This window comes from Ambystoma mexicanum, chromosome 6q (assembly GCF_040938575.1).
Source record: "Ambystoma mexicanum isolate Mex_15411 chromosome 6q, UKY_AmexF1_1, whole genome shotgun sequence".
Classification (NCBI taxonomy): Eukaryota; Metazoa; Chordata; class Amphibia; order Caudata; family Ambystomatidae; genus Ambystoma; species Ambystoma mexicanum.
In genome coordinates, this window is record NC_090937.1 from 349,687,050 (window position 1) to 349,700,943 (window position 13,894).

The 13,894-nt window shown below is 48.1% G+C and overlaps 1 protein-coding gene across 2 annotated transcripts in view; it reads right to left on the minus strand.

The window, feature by feature from the left end:
* SLC44A1 (solute carrier family 44 member 1) overlaps positions 1-13,894 on the minus strand; it is an 889,643-nt gene that overhangs the window by 410,142 nt on the left and 465,607 nt on the right. The window lies entirely within an intron of this gene.

Here is a 13,894-nt window from a genome sequence, read left to right on the forward strand (position 1 = left end):
TATGTAATAGGCCCGCTACCCGAGCGGCACCTGCCACTCCTCACACGCAAGCCTCCTGGAGGACAAACCGTACAGCAGGAAGCAACGGGCAACAGCGCTAGAGCCCCCACTCTGCTGGGAACGGGCTCTTTCAATACGGCTCACTGCCCGCCCACCAGCACATCCCTCATCCTCTCCAGGTACGGCACCAGTTCACCGGAGGCCCACCCCCAACCGAGTGTGATCTGGGCCCGATGGATGCAGAGTCCACTACAGAGGTAAACACGGAGGAACGGATCGTCAACCCTTGGCATCCGTCTCAGTGCGGACCTCCCGATTCCACGTGAAACGCCAGCGGGGGCTCTCCGAATCATCCCACGACAGGCAATTAGAAGAGAATTGGAGCCCCTGCTACCCATACGCGCTGTCCCCACATGCGGTGGCGCGGTGTCACAGCGGAGAAGAGAGCACACCAGCAGTCAACGGAGAGGCACACGATCCACCAGCGGAGAACCTGGCCCCCCCTCGAGATACCTAAAGGCATCCAAGGATTACACGGCAACTGGGAGGCTCCCGCGCCGACTACATAAGGAGGTGAGGAAACTACAAAGACCGGCCAAGCGAGCCCACTCCTACTCCTACGTAGCATAGCTGTTTGCGCCCCTGGAGACTATCCACTCCCCGCAACAGCGGTATATGTGGCCCCCTCTCCCTACTTTAGCGTGAGCCACCCCTCAACAAGCCAGACGTGGTGGCGCAGCAAACTACAGGAGACACACAGCCGCTCCCTTGTAATTAGAAGGGGGTGACAACATCATATGCGAAGATCCAGACAACCACCATCGCCGGCCCCACCTGCAATGGGAAGTCAGCAGAAGCTACACATAGTTTGAACAGCACGATGGCATGGCGTCTTGGACCCCCCCTTAATAATGCGCATAGAATGTTCTTACAACACGCAGTCACCTCACATCAGTGTGCACCGCCCCCTAAAACCTCTGAAGAAAATACATATAAGTTAACACAAAAGACACAGTTGATTGGGGTGCCCAGAGCCAGACACAAACCTCTCCCTCCACGGTCTTAACTGAAATCCATTGCAGAACCCAGGCCCTGAAAACATCACCACCAAACCTCTGAGTGAGGACAGTACCGGGCCCCACAATTCCTGCAGTGTCTGTCTGACGCCACCACCGGAGAACTATATGAATGTCAGACACAAATTAGCGCCCTTTGCCTATACCCCCACCTCTCTCTCTCAACCTCTGAATCCATGATGGCTAACAGCTCCGCTACAGGAAATGACCTTGCTGCAGCAACGAAAGGAGATATTGCAGCCATGTTGGGGGAAATCAAAAATGTGGGCACCAGTATAGGTGGCAAAATAGATAGAATCACCCAAAGACTTCACAGCATGGAGGATAGACTTGAAGGGGTTGAGAACCAGGCCACCATTGACGAGAGGAAGAGTTCAAACTCCAAGCTTGATGATTTGGAGAACAGAGAAAGAAGAAACATACGCATTTGTGGAATTCCTGAAAGAGAGGGAGAAACAAGAGGCGGATCTGAAGGAAACACTCCACAATATTATTAAACTCCTGACATCAGACGAAGAGGTGGACGAACCAATAACAGAGTGAATCCACAGAGCAGGTGGCTGTTACGCTCACCTGGTATCCACAGGGACGCCATCCAGCCGGGTTACTCGCTGGTATGCTTCTCAGCTTTGCCCTGATGAGGTCGGCGGGGAAGGTTCTGCCTTGTGGTAGAATTAGGCGTGCTCTCAGTCCTGCCTTTTTTGCAGGGGCGCGTTGTCTTTCATGGGCGAGTGCGGTCCAGTTACTTCACTGACGCCGGCCCGTTTGATATTGTTCAGGTAGGTCTTACTGCTGTTCTTTAGTTTTGTTGCTATCCTGCATGCCTTTCTTTGTTTAAAATGTCTTTTTTCTCCGTTAGGTATGCGGAGCTTCAGCGCGGCGAACTGGCTTGGTTGAGCCCCGCTGGTAAATGATGGCGCATTAAAAGCGCTATGATGTGGTAAGTAAGCGCTATGCGCAGCGCTGCAAAGTCTTGCCACTGCTAACCTGCATTTTCTGTCCTTGTAGGTCGTGGTGTTCTTCAGCGCGAGTAGAATGTCCGGAGTGGTGCCAGCCGAGAGGCGACCAGCCAGCTAAGCCTTTTGAGCAGTTTGCAATTAGTAAATGTCTCTACTGCTTTCTTTAATGTTGCCTCTATCTTCCTCTTTCAGGTTGTTCTGTCCGGGAGGCGTGCAGATTCGAGGAAGCTGTTCTCAGTAGCTGCGAGTGTTTAAAGATGAAGACTGCAGGTAAGATGCTGTTGCTAATGATGTTCCTTTTGTTTCCTTGCAGCTTCTGCTTCTCCGAGGTAATAGCTGGACACAGTGAGCGTCACGTTGCAAGCTGCAAAGTAACGCGAAGCGTGTTGTCTTGCTCGGATGTGGTTTAAATAGCCCCAACAAAATAGTCCAGGTAAAGTAGTCCCTAGGCTACCACACCCATAACACTAGACCGCATAGCTTGGTTCTTAGGAACCAAGCTGTGTGGATGCCTCCAGGTTGGCTGACAATACAATAAAGTAGTTCAAGCACATTGTTTTTCATGGTGTATGAGCCTGGCGCCATAGGCGCCAGGACTGGCCCCATGAGGGCTTTTGAAGAGGATGCCAGGCTCTAGAGGCCCAAGTCCTGACTCCACCTGGCCAATGGGTTTGCCATAGGGGGTTTTGGGCGAGGGTCGTGACAGCGGCCCCACGGTAGGACCACGATCAGTTCTTGCCTGATTTCACTGCTTTAGGGACAAAGCTAGAATTCTCGAAAAAGCCAGAAGGGGCGAGGTGATTACGCTAGGAGGAGCCCAAATCTCAATATATCAGAATCTCTCCTCTGACACTAGCCCTCAGGAAGATGTGTGGGCCTCTCAGAAAGAAACTCAAAGAGAAGAATGTCCGATACAGGTGGGACTACCCCTTCTTGCTCACATTCGAATATGAAGGAACCAGATTCAGGCTGAGATCCGAAAAAGAAATAAAGACATGCATATCCGATCTCCTCGGCACCCAGGAAGAAGACGCCAATCGGGAGGAAGCGCACAGAGAAGCATGAGAATGGCGAGTCCAGGGCCACCGGAGAAAGAAAGTGAAGGGGTCGTGAAAATTCTGGATAGTTAACCTCTCCCCAGAGGGAGATAATTGAAGCTAGACGATACTGGTAAGACAAATCTAAATAAGTATGTAAGTGGTATATTGAAGAGACATTAACATACGCTTCCCTGACCCTAATGAAGAAAATTAGGGGGGGAACCATGCAGGGGCTCATCCCAAACAGAGATGACACATTTGGTCAAGGGGCGTGAAGTAACGACCCCTGAAGGTGGTCCGATGCCGACTCGGAGCAGTAAACCAGGTTCGATTGGACGCCATCAACTGGGATTGGGAGGGGGTGGGGGAGTGCGAGGGGAGGGTTAACGGAGTGGACAAGGTCAGATCAGCAATTATAGTAAGCCAAAACAGCTAACGCAGCGTGCAATTCATGAATGGAAAGCAATATCGATCAGACACTAAGACGCAATTGCCTGTGAAAATGATTAATGGCAACAAGCACTGACACAGGGAAAACTGCTCCCTTAAGAGTAGTCACACTCAATGTAAAAGGGCTCAATTGACCAACGAAACAATCACTTGTGGCCAGAGAATTCTGCAGGGCTGGAATTGTCATTCTCCTCCTGCAAGAAACGAAATACATAAAGGGAAATGAGCGACGGATCCTTGGAAAACGAATTGGGACAGAATTCTGGGGTTCTGGCCCACTGAGAAAAGGAGGGGTGGGAATTCTCATCAAAAAAGGCATAGAATTTATTCTCACCAAGACATGGTCCGATGTGGAAGGTCGAGCTCTGCTGCTAAAAGGGCAAATAGGGAAAGTGAACACAACAATTGCAACCCTGTACTCCCCGAATACGGGACAGTCTAGATTCCTCACCAGAACGATCCCTGTGATACTATTAGAAGCATCCAGCCGCATTATCCTAGGGGGTGACTTTAATCAATGGACGAACCCTGTCAAAGATCGAAAACCTGGCAACCCTAACGCGAATCACCAGAACAGGGCTGACGAAACCGATCTGGCAAAAATGATGGAAATGTACAACATGATCGACGCATGGAGAGACTACCACCCGAAAGAACAAGGCCACACTTTCCATTCAGCCCCCCATAACATGTACATCCGAATCGACTACATATATCTATCCAGAGAGCTTTCTAAGGTGGTATCGGGTATCCAGTTATAATATCGAGAAAAAAGTCGAATGCAAAAATGTCGAAAAAAATAATGTCGAAAAAAAATTTGAGAGTGTCTTTCTTTATTTGTATGTTGTTTTTGGGTTTAGCTAGTAAAAATAAACAGGGGGTTGTTAAAAACAACATTAAAAAAAAAAAAAAATTCAACATTTTCTACATTCTTTTTTTCGACATTTTTGCAGTCGTCATTTTCACTATAAACCGTGGCATCGCATGCAGAGATAATCCCGATCACATGGTCCGACCATGATATGGTCCTCACAGACATCCAGTGGATGAATCTACCAACCAAGAGTGGGAAATGGTGCTGTAATGTGAGCCTCTAGAAATATGCCATTTTCAGAGCCGAAATGGAAACTGAAATCTCCCAATTCCTCAAAACGAATAATAATGGCGAAGTATCCAAACAAACGGTGTGGGAGGCAGGAAAGGCCACTTGGAGGGGGATTCTAATAAGAGAAGGCTCATCAAAGAAAAGGGAGCGTAATCTTATTGAACATAGACTACGAACCAAAATCCGCCAGTTAGAGGGCAAAAATAGAACAGACAGAATTGGATCATATGAAAATGAATAAGGCAAAAGAGAAAAGAAAAACTGAAGCTACTAGAACAAGAACAGGTAGTGCGCAAACTAAGATTTTTGAAACAAAAATTTTTACGAATAGGGAGATAAGGCAGACGCACTCCTTGCTGCCAGGCTTCGAGAGCAAAGAGCTGAGCGAAGAGTACTAGAAATCAGTGAAGACACCCCCGCTGCCCCACATCACACGTTCGCCCCACTATCCCAGAATGCTTCGCCAACTTCTATGAGGAGCTATACTCCTCGGAAGTGAACCCCGAACAACCAGAGACAGAGACTAACCTGTCCTCAATAAACATTCCCTGCATACCATGCTTGGATGCCAAGCTGCTGGAATCCCCTATAAAGGAACTGAAAGTCCAGGCTGCTATAAAGAGACTAACCATAGGCAAATCCCCAGGAGAAGACGGTTATACAGCCGGATTTTATAAAACTTTCAACGCAACACTGACTCCCTTCCTAATGGAAATCTTCAATGAAATAATGGACACCGGGAAACCCCCAGACTCCTTCACTAGAGCACTGATCACAGGTATCCCCAAGGCTGGGAGAGACCCCACGAAATGTGCTTCGTACCGCCCCATCTCCTTGCTCAACCTTGACGCGAAAATGTACACAAGAGTTTTGGCAGCAAAGTTGGAAACACTAATCCCGCAACTCATACACCCTGATCAAGTTGGTTTCCTACTTGGGAGACAGGGGGCCGACACAATGCGCAAGACCGTACACCTTATCCATGCGTCCCAAACCATTAATAATGACCCAGTCCTTCTCTCCATTGACGCAGAAAAAGCCTTTGATAGGGTGGAATGGGGATTTCTGAAAGCGGTATTATGTAAAGTGGGGATGGGCACAAGGTTCAGAAAGACAACACATGCAGTATACACGGACACGAAAGCTTCAATATTTTTGAACGGTGAATACTCTAGGTGGTTCAATTTACAGCGTGAGACTCGCCAGGGGTGCCCCATCGCTGCAATTCTCTTTGTACTCTCCCTAGAGCCCCTAGCAATAACAATGAGTGCCGACCCCATACTAGAAGGTGTCCGATTAGGGACAACAATACAAAGTAGCCCTTTATGCAGACGATATCCTCCTTCACATTACTAACCCCTCTTCTTCCATCCCTTGAGCTCTCCTTCTGTTGGAAGAATACGGTAAACTCTCAGGGTTTAAAGTAAACAAAACAAAGTCTACGCTCTTTCCCCTGCAAGGCCAACAAGATGAGAATGCCACTAAATTCTCTACACTAGGTCTTAAAATTGAACACTAAAAATTACAGTACTTAGGGATACAAATCACCAGAAATCTGAATGACCTTTATGAGGCAAACTTTCCCCCCTTACTACAACAGTTCTGGTCAGATCTGACGAGATGGGAAAAGCTCACAATATCTTGGTTGGGGCGGCTTAACGCGATCAAGATGGTATCCCTCCCTCGGTTCCTATACCCCTTCCAAATGTTACCCATTAGGATCCCGAACAGTTTCTTTATTGAGACTAAAAGAGTCATTGTCAGGTTTATATGGCGAGGGAAGAAAGTGAGAATCCCGTACAAAACTTTAATACTCTCCAAAGACAAGGGTGGGGGATGGACTCCCTAATCTACAAAAATACTATGAAGCATCCCAATTTAGGGTATCAATCTCCCACCTACGCAACCATACAAAACACCCAATGGGTCAATATGGACAACCATTAGTTTTCCCCAGCCACTGTATCTGAGTGGCTCTGGGCTCCCAAGAAGAGGATTTGGAGAAAACCTAAAGACCATCCAATACTGAGCACCATTTGGGACATTTGGACACAGGGTAAGAACATGCAAAACATCACCACATGGCCGGCTCCCCTAAGCCATCTATCGTCCCCCGGAATCAACGACCATATTCCAAATGTAGGTAGGTTCCAAGCATGGTAAGAGGCTGGCTTGGAGAGAGTTGGGCAACTACAAAAGAAGGATTCCTTCATACCACTCCCAGAATTAACTGAAGCCCTCGGAATAGGCCCATTATCTACCTTCCAATATATACAGATAAAAAGGCATTTTGACAAGACCAATGTGGAAGCCCAAACTGATGAGACCTCATGCCATTTGAGAAGATACTAGACTCAAGAACAGAAATGAAGGGTATAATATCGGATATGTATAAAGCACTGATAGGAGGAGAGGGGGAGACTACAGATGCATTGAAAGGCAGATGGGAAAAAGATTTCGCTGAACAGATTACTCCGGTCCCATGGGGTACCATATGCCAAGCAGCTACACAAATTTCCATCTCAAACCAATACAAGCTTCACACAATTAAATTACTGCATGATCCCGTTAGACTATCCAAAATGTCTAAAACAGCTAACCCAGAATGCTGGCGGAGATGTGGAGAGAATGCAGACTACTGGCATATGTTTTGGGGATGTCCTCGAATAAATGTTTTCTGGACCGAAGTCCTGGGCTGGATTAAAGAGATCGATGGCATCACCAGAACGGCTGATCCTTGCCTTATATTGTTCGACCTTGAGAAGGATGAAGATGAATGGATCACAGTGAAAGACCTAGCCCCACAACTAATATTGGCAGCACGAGCAACGTTAGTTATGAAATGGAAATCTGCTTCAGTCCCCACGGAAATCGAATGGCTCAATGTTGCCACTAATATATGCATAATGGAGCACATAACAGCGTCATTGCATGAAAGATCATCACAGGTTGAGGCCCTTTGGATGGAGTACAAGAACATATCTCCCCAATGGAATGTTTTGCGACAAAACTATTACCCCAGCAATGGAGGAGCAGGAAACGACCTAAAAAAGCAAGTTGGTTCTACCCTTATGCACTTTTGCTTTGAAGGTGATCCCTACAACACACACACACTTTGATCTCCATTTGATAAACGCTGCAAGGAATAAGAACTGCAAGACCAAGAGGAGGGGAGTAGGGGGAGTCATGTAATCATGCAAACCCCTACTTAAAGAGAACGCGTCTGCAAGAACAGGCACGTAAAACACAGTCTCAGGGGTTTGTCTTGTTACTTTACGATTTGTAATGCTTTGTTTCATGACTCGCATTTGTAAACCTAATAAAATCAAATTGAAATAAAAAAAACTATTAACTCACTAAAGTCTTTGCTTGTTTCCAGACTAATGGACAATATACAAACAAAGAGGAACCCTAGTGTCAGGCAAGTGCTCCCTCCAGCAGGACTAATGCATCATGCTGAAAGCCCAGTTACATCAGCGGCCATTTTGTAAGGGACGTTGGTGTTGTTTAAATAGGTGAGAGGTTTGCTGAACACTTAACAAATATCATTTTATTTATTGTGTTCATGGTTTATGTCAAAACGTACACAAATCCTCACTCAAATTGCATACATATTTACAGTTCACTAAAATGTTTTTCAGCCATTAATTATCAAAAATACATTACACCACTATAAACAAAAACAGATCGCTATGAATCAGTGTAATAGCAGCATTTGCATGCTAATATAACTGCCTAATTCACATCTGCATCAAATGAATGCAGTATGTAAAAAAACAAAGCATAAGTCAGTGGTCTGAGGTACCCACTTCAAATTCTTTCCCAGAGTGACTAAGATAAATACAGAATCATGAATAAATGCCCCAATCTGTACGGTGCGTAAATTCGTTCAAACGGGCAATCTAAAATCAAATGCTTCAAATGTTCAAGTCTATATGTGCAAACCCTACAAGTTGCCTGCGATGGATCCAACTTGTCAAAAATGCAAATTATTTCTTTTATCGAGAAGATTAAACCTGAATTTCAGGAATGCAATTCTATATCGTGCACTAGGAAATTAGATCAAATACAGGGCTCTCACACCAAGCGGTTTGTGGTCAAATTTAAGATGGTTCAAAAGTTTATACTTTAATATTTTGGCACCAATCTCTAATTCATAATAATGTTTTTAAATGTACAATAACTTCTAAGACGGAGTCCATTGTGCACCCCATAGATTTTCTTTTGCATTTATATAGTTGATTCAACGCGAATACCAGGTTTAAAATGTTCATATAGCGAGTTAGTGGGCCGTAAAGGCGGGAGTAATAAAAGGTTCTAACAAATTAAATTTTTGCCTTATTACTCCATTGTTCAGTGATACGAGCCCAAACTCAAGGAATCGTGGGTATAGGGACCCCTTTGACAGGGACAGACCTTTCTCTAAATTAGACCCTCCATTTTCAGGTCACTCATCTAGTACGCAATGGGTTTCTAAACCATAAATGAGTGCTGTGAACACTTTACCTCCCTTTGTAAAACTATCACAGGAAGAAGACAGAATTGTATGCATTATTTATTTATTTTTTAAAACCTTTATTTTTGGTCTTTCAACACATCATACAAATACGCACCCACATTAGGGTGGATTTAACTTTACGCCTTCAACCAGTGCCCCAACCCCCCCGCCTCCCTCCGAGCCCCTCCCCCGCTGCATCTCCGCATCGTCCTCATTGTGCGTCGTTTCAGCCTCCCAGCGACCCAGTGGTAATTCTCGTCAGTCCGAGTTAAGACTGCATCAGGGTGTGTTCCCAGTGTCTAGTGGTTCCTCTGAGGAGGAGTCGGCCTCCCTTATCAGGAAGGATATCAGCGGGCCCCATATGTCGGGCGGGCGCGCGTGAAGCGGGAGGAGTTTTATGAAATCTGCTTCTGTGTCCTGGTAATAAAGTAAGTCTTTCCGCCATGCGGTGTAGGAAGGCGGGGGGCCGCGGCCCCATGCCATGGCGACTCTCCTGCGGGCTAGTGTCAGTAGGACTCCGGTCAGTTTCTTCGACGGCGTGGAAAGCAACCTCGTCATCCCCAACAAAGCTGCTGTGCATCGCGGTTGTACTACTTCACCCACGATTGCGGATGTCGTGTCTAACACTCAGTTCCAGAATGGGGCTACTTCAGGGCATTCCCATGCCAGGTGCACGAAGCTCGCCGATTGAATACCTCATCTCCTGTATTCTGCCTGGGTGTCGGGATGATGTTTATTAGCTTTTTCCGGTGTATAATAGGTTTGGTGGAGGAAATGAAAATGGATAAGCTTGAGCCGGGAGTTAAGTGAAATTTTCTGAGTCTGCTTCAGAATGTAGTCCCAATCAACCTCCGATATACTTGTGGTTAGTGCTCGTTCCCATCTCGTTTTCGCTCTTGAGTTGACGGGGGGCGTTCCGGTGGTCAGCGCTTTATAGATTTGCGACACCAGCCTGCCTTCCCCCTGTGCTTGAATGACATCATGCAGTAGCTGCCAGGTCGGTGGCTGTATCGGGATACCAGGCAGGTGGGTCTGCATAGTGTATCGGGTTCGGAAGTAGAGGAACACGTCCAGTGCTGAGTCGCCCCTTTTCTGTTTGGCTTGGTCAGGGGTCAGGAAGCCCTCCTCTGTGAATAGGTCTCCAAGGGATTGTATGTGTAGTTTGTCGACCCACTGGTGGAACACTTTCTCTGATGTTAGGGGGATTCCAGGAATAAACTTAACTGGCAAGAGGGGAGAGTATCTTATCTGCACCCCTAGTTTGTTTGCTAGCGACTTCCAGACCTTGTATGTTGTAAGCATCACGTTCATTGTGCAGTTGGGAACGGGAAGCCGACTGAATACTACAGCGGTTAGGAAGTTGGGTGTTGCCAAGGCCCTCTCGACCTGTACATGGGGGCGAATAATTTGCGTTGCTTACCAATGGCTGAGGTACTGTGCTTGGGCTGCCCAGAAGTATTTTTCCATGTCTGGGAGGGCCAGACCACCGCTGGACACGGGAAGCGTCAGTATTGCGTGTGTCACTCTGGCTGGCCTTCCGGCCCACAGCAGATCCAGAACCAAGGTTTTCAGCCTTTTCAAGAAGGATTGTGGTAGTAGCAGCGGGATATTGTTGAAAAGATACAGTAATTTTGGCAGCATTACCATTTTGACTAAGGAGGTTCTGCCCCAGAGTGTCAGTGGGAGTGTCTTCCAGCGCGTGACCTTGTCTTGTAGAGACTTAAACACCTCCTCATAGTTGTCCCGGAATACCTCTAGTGGGTCCAGTGACAGTTGGATTCCAAGATAACGGACCCTCGAGGTTCTTCACTCGAGTCCGAAGTCATCGGCGAAATGTTTCGTGTCCCTAGTCAGTGGGAAGACGACTGATTTTGAGTGATTGATTTTCAGTCCGGAGGCTGCCCCGAATCTGATGACTTCCCACATGACCGGGTTCAGGTTGACTTCAGGATCTCTTATGAATAGTGCTACGTCGTCGGCATATAAGGACACAATTAGTTTGTGTGGGCCGATGGTGAGTCCCATTTGTTGGCGTAGTTCCCGCAGGTTGGAAGCTAGTGGCTCCATTACCAGAGCGAAGATTAGTGCTGACAGGGGGCATCCTTGCCTCGTGCCGCGCTGCAGGTTTATTGCTGCTGATTTTGCCTTGCCCACTGTGATATTGGCCTGTGGGTTGGTGTACAGGAGAGAGACCAGTTTGATAAAGCGGGCCCCCAGCCCCATTCTGGTGAGGACCATGAACATGAACGGCCACTCCACTGAGTCAAATGCTTTTTCTGCATCAAGCAGGACCGCGATTGCCTGGCCTGTAGGGTCTAATGCCTCAATGATTCCAAACATTCTCCGGATGCCGAAGGTCGTATTGCGGCCAGGTATGAAACCAGCTTGGTCTGCTAGTACTAGGGCAGGCATCAGGGGCATCAATCTATTCGCCAGGATCTTAGCAAGGATTTTATTGTCCAGATTGAGCAGGGAGATCGGGCGATACGAGGCGCATTCGTCTGGTGGTTTTCCTGATTTGTGCAAAAGAATGACATTGGCCAAACACGAAGATTGAGGAAGGGTTCCAAGCTCTAGCGCTTGCTCGTACACCGCTGCCAGCACCGGAGCCAGGGGTTCTGCAAAGGCCTTATAAAATTCTCCTGTTAGGCTGTCAGGGCCTGGTGCTTTGGAGGGCGGTAGGGTCTTTATGGCTGCTTTGATCTCTTCTTGTGAGATTAGCTCGGTAAGGGGTTCCCGTAGATGATGTTCGACCCAGTAGAGCTCTGTGTCTTCAAGATATTCCAGGGGGAGGTGCGAATCTTTCGGCAGCTTGGCACTGTAGAGGTCTTGGTAGAATAGGCCGAATTCCTCCGCTATCTTTTCGTCAGTGTGGACCATTTCCCCTTGCCTAGTTCTGATCCTTTCGATTTGGGACTGTTTATTGTCGGCTTTAATTAGATTTGCCAGTAAAGCTCCTGGTTTCTGGCCCTCGCCGTATTGGCGGATTTGGTTGGGGCGTTGGAGAAATTTCACCTCTCGCTCCGCTGTGTCGTTGAATTTCTGCAATTCCGTCTTCAATGCCGCTGCAGCTTCCGGGTTGTCGTTGTTCGCGTTCTGAGTTTCGAGCTGTTTTAGTTTATTTTCGCTGCTTGCAAGCTCGCCCCTGATGAGCTTGAGGATGCCGTTTTCTTTGGCGAGGCAGACTCCTCTGACAAAACATTTAAAGGATTCCCAAATTAAGCTTGCCGATGGGACCGAACCCAGGTTGGCTCGTAAAAACACGTCTATCTCTTCTCTTAATTCGGAGGCAAAGACCTCGTCCCGTAGTGATCCCTGCTTGAAGCGCCAGCGTTGTAGCGGCGGGGTGGGGCTGGCTGGCTGAAGCTTGAGGAAGATTGGTGAGTGGTCCGAGAGTGTTCTCGGGTGGATGAGGCACCGGCCACACGTTAGGGTGCTGTTGGTTGAGGTGAAAAAGTAGTCGATTCGGGAGCTTGTGTTATGGACTGTAGAATGAAAGGTGTACTCACGCCTTTCCCCATTGGAGATTCTCCATGTGTCCTGTAAATCAAATGCCTTGCAGATTTCCTTTACTTGGATAGCAGCTTTTGAGGTTGGTTGATGTATGGCCGATGATCTATCTCTCGTAGGGTCCATCCCCGTGTTCATGTCACCGCCCCACACGACCGTGGCAGGGCCAAGCACGGAGAGCTGTGTCAACACCCAGCCGAAGTTATTATGGCCATCCACATTCAGAGCATATGAGTTGACAAAGGTCACTTTCTGACCGGCGACGATGCCATTCACTAGTAGTGCTCTGCCTTCCTCGTCTTTTGCCGTGTGCAGTAGCAGGAAACTGAGCCGCCTGTGTATGAGGATCGCAACACCCCTCGAGTAAGTGGAGTATGATGAGAAGTATCTGTGGCAGCCCCAGCTTTTGGCCCACTGGCGGTCACCCGCCGGCGTAAAATGCGTCACTTGAATCAGGGCCACGTCTACATCATGTCGTCTGAGATAGTGTAGGATTTTCCTAGATTTAGCTGGGATGTTACCTCCTCTTATGTTCCATGTTAAGACGTTGGACGTGGCGGCTTTGCTTTTATTTCGGATCCCGTATCTAGATCAGCGGGCGGCTGTGGTCTGGTTGAGCGAGAGCTGCTGACTGGGTCTGTGTGTGAAGGATGGGAGTCACAATGCGAAGATGGATTTGGCAACAAGCAGGGAGCAGGCAGCGAGCGGGGCAGTCGGGAACTGGTGGCGCTGGATTTCTCCATTAACTTTGTAATAATCGAACTTCGGGCAATCCCCAACTGGCCCATAACGTAGCTCTCCCGCGGGTGGGCAACCTTGAACATGCTCACCGGGAGGTTCCAACTTACCCAACCCCAAACCAAAACAGCCCTAGGAGTCGCCATGTCGAGACGTGCGTTCCACACCTCGGCGGGCAGACCCCACTCAGGCTAACAGTAACTTAACGGTAGCTGAGCTGGGGGCGCCTGGGGTCTCCCAAGTGTCCCAGCCCTGATTTATGCCGCTGTAATTGGTCTGGCCCACTCAGTGCAGCTGTGTCGGGTCTTGTGCCCTTCTGTGTCCACCCGTTTAAGGAGGGTTCCTGGGGGTTCTCTCTCTTTGCGGTCTGGGGCGAGCCCGATTCTGATCGGGGAGCCCCAGACGGTCGAGGAACAAATTTGCTTCATCTGGGGTTTGGAAAAATTGGACCTTTCCCTCGTGCTAGACTCTCAAGCGTGCTGGGTAAAGCATGGAATATGGCAGTTGGCTGTTGCGGA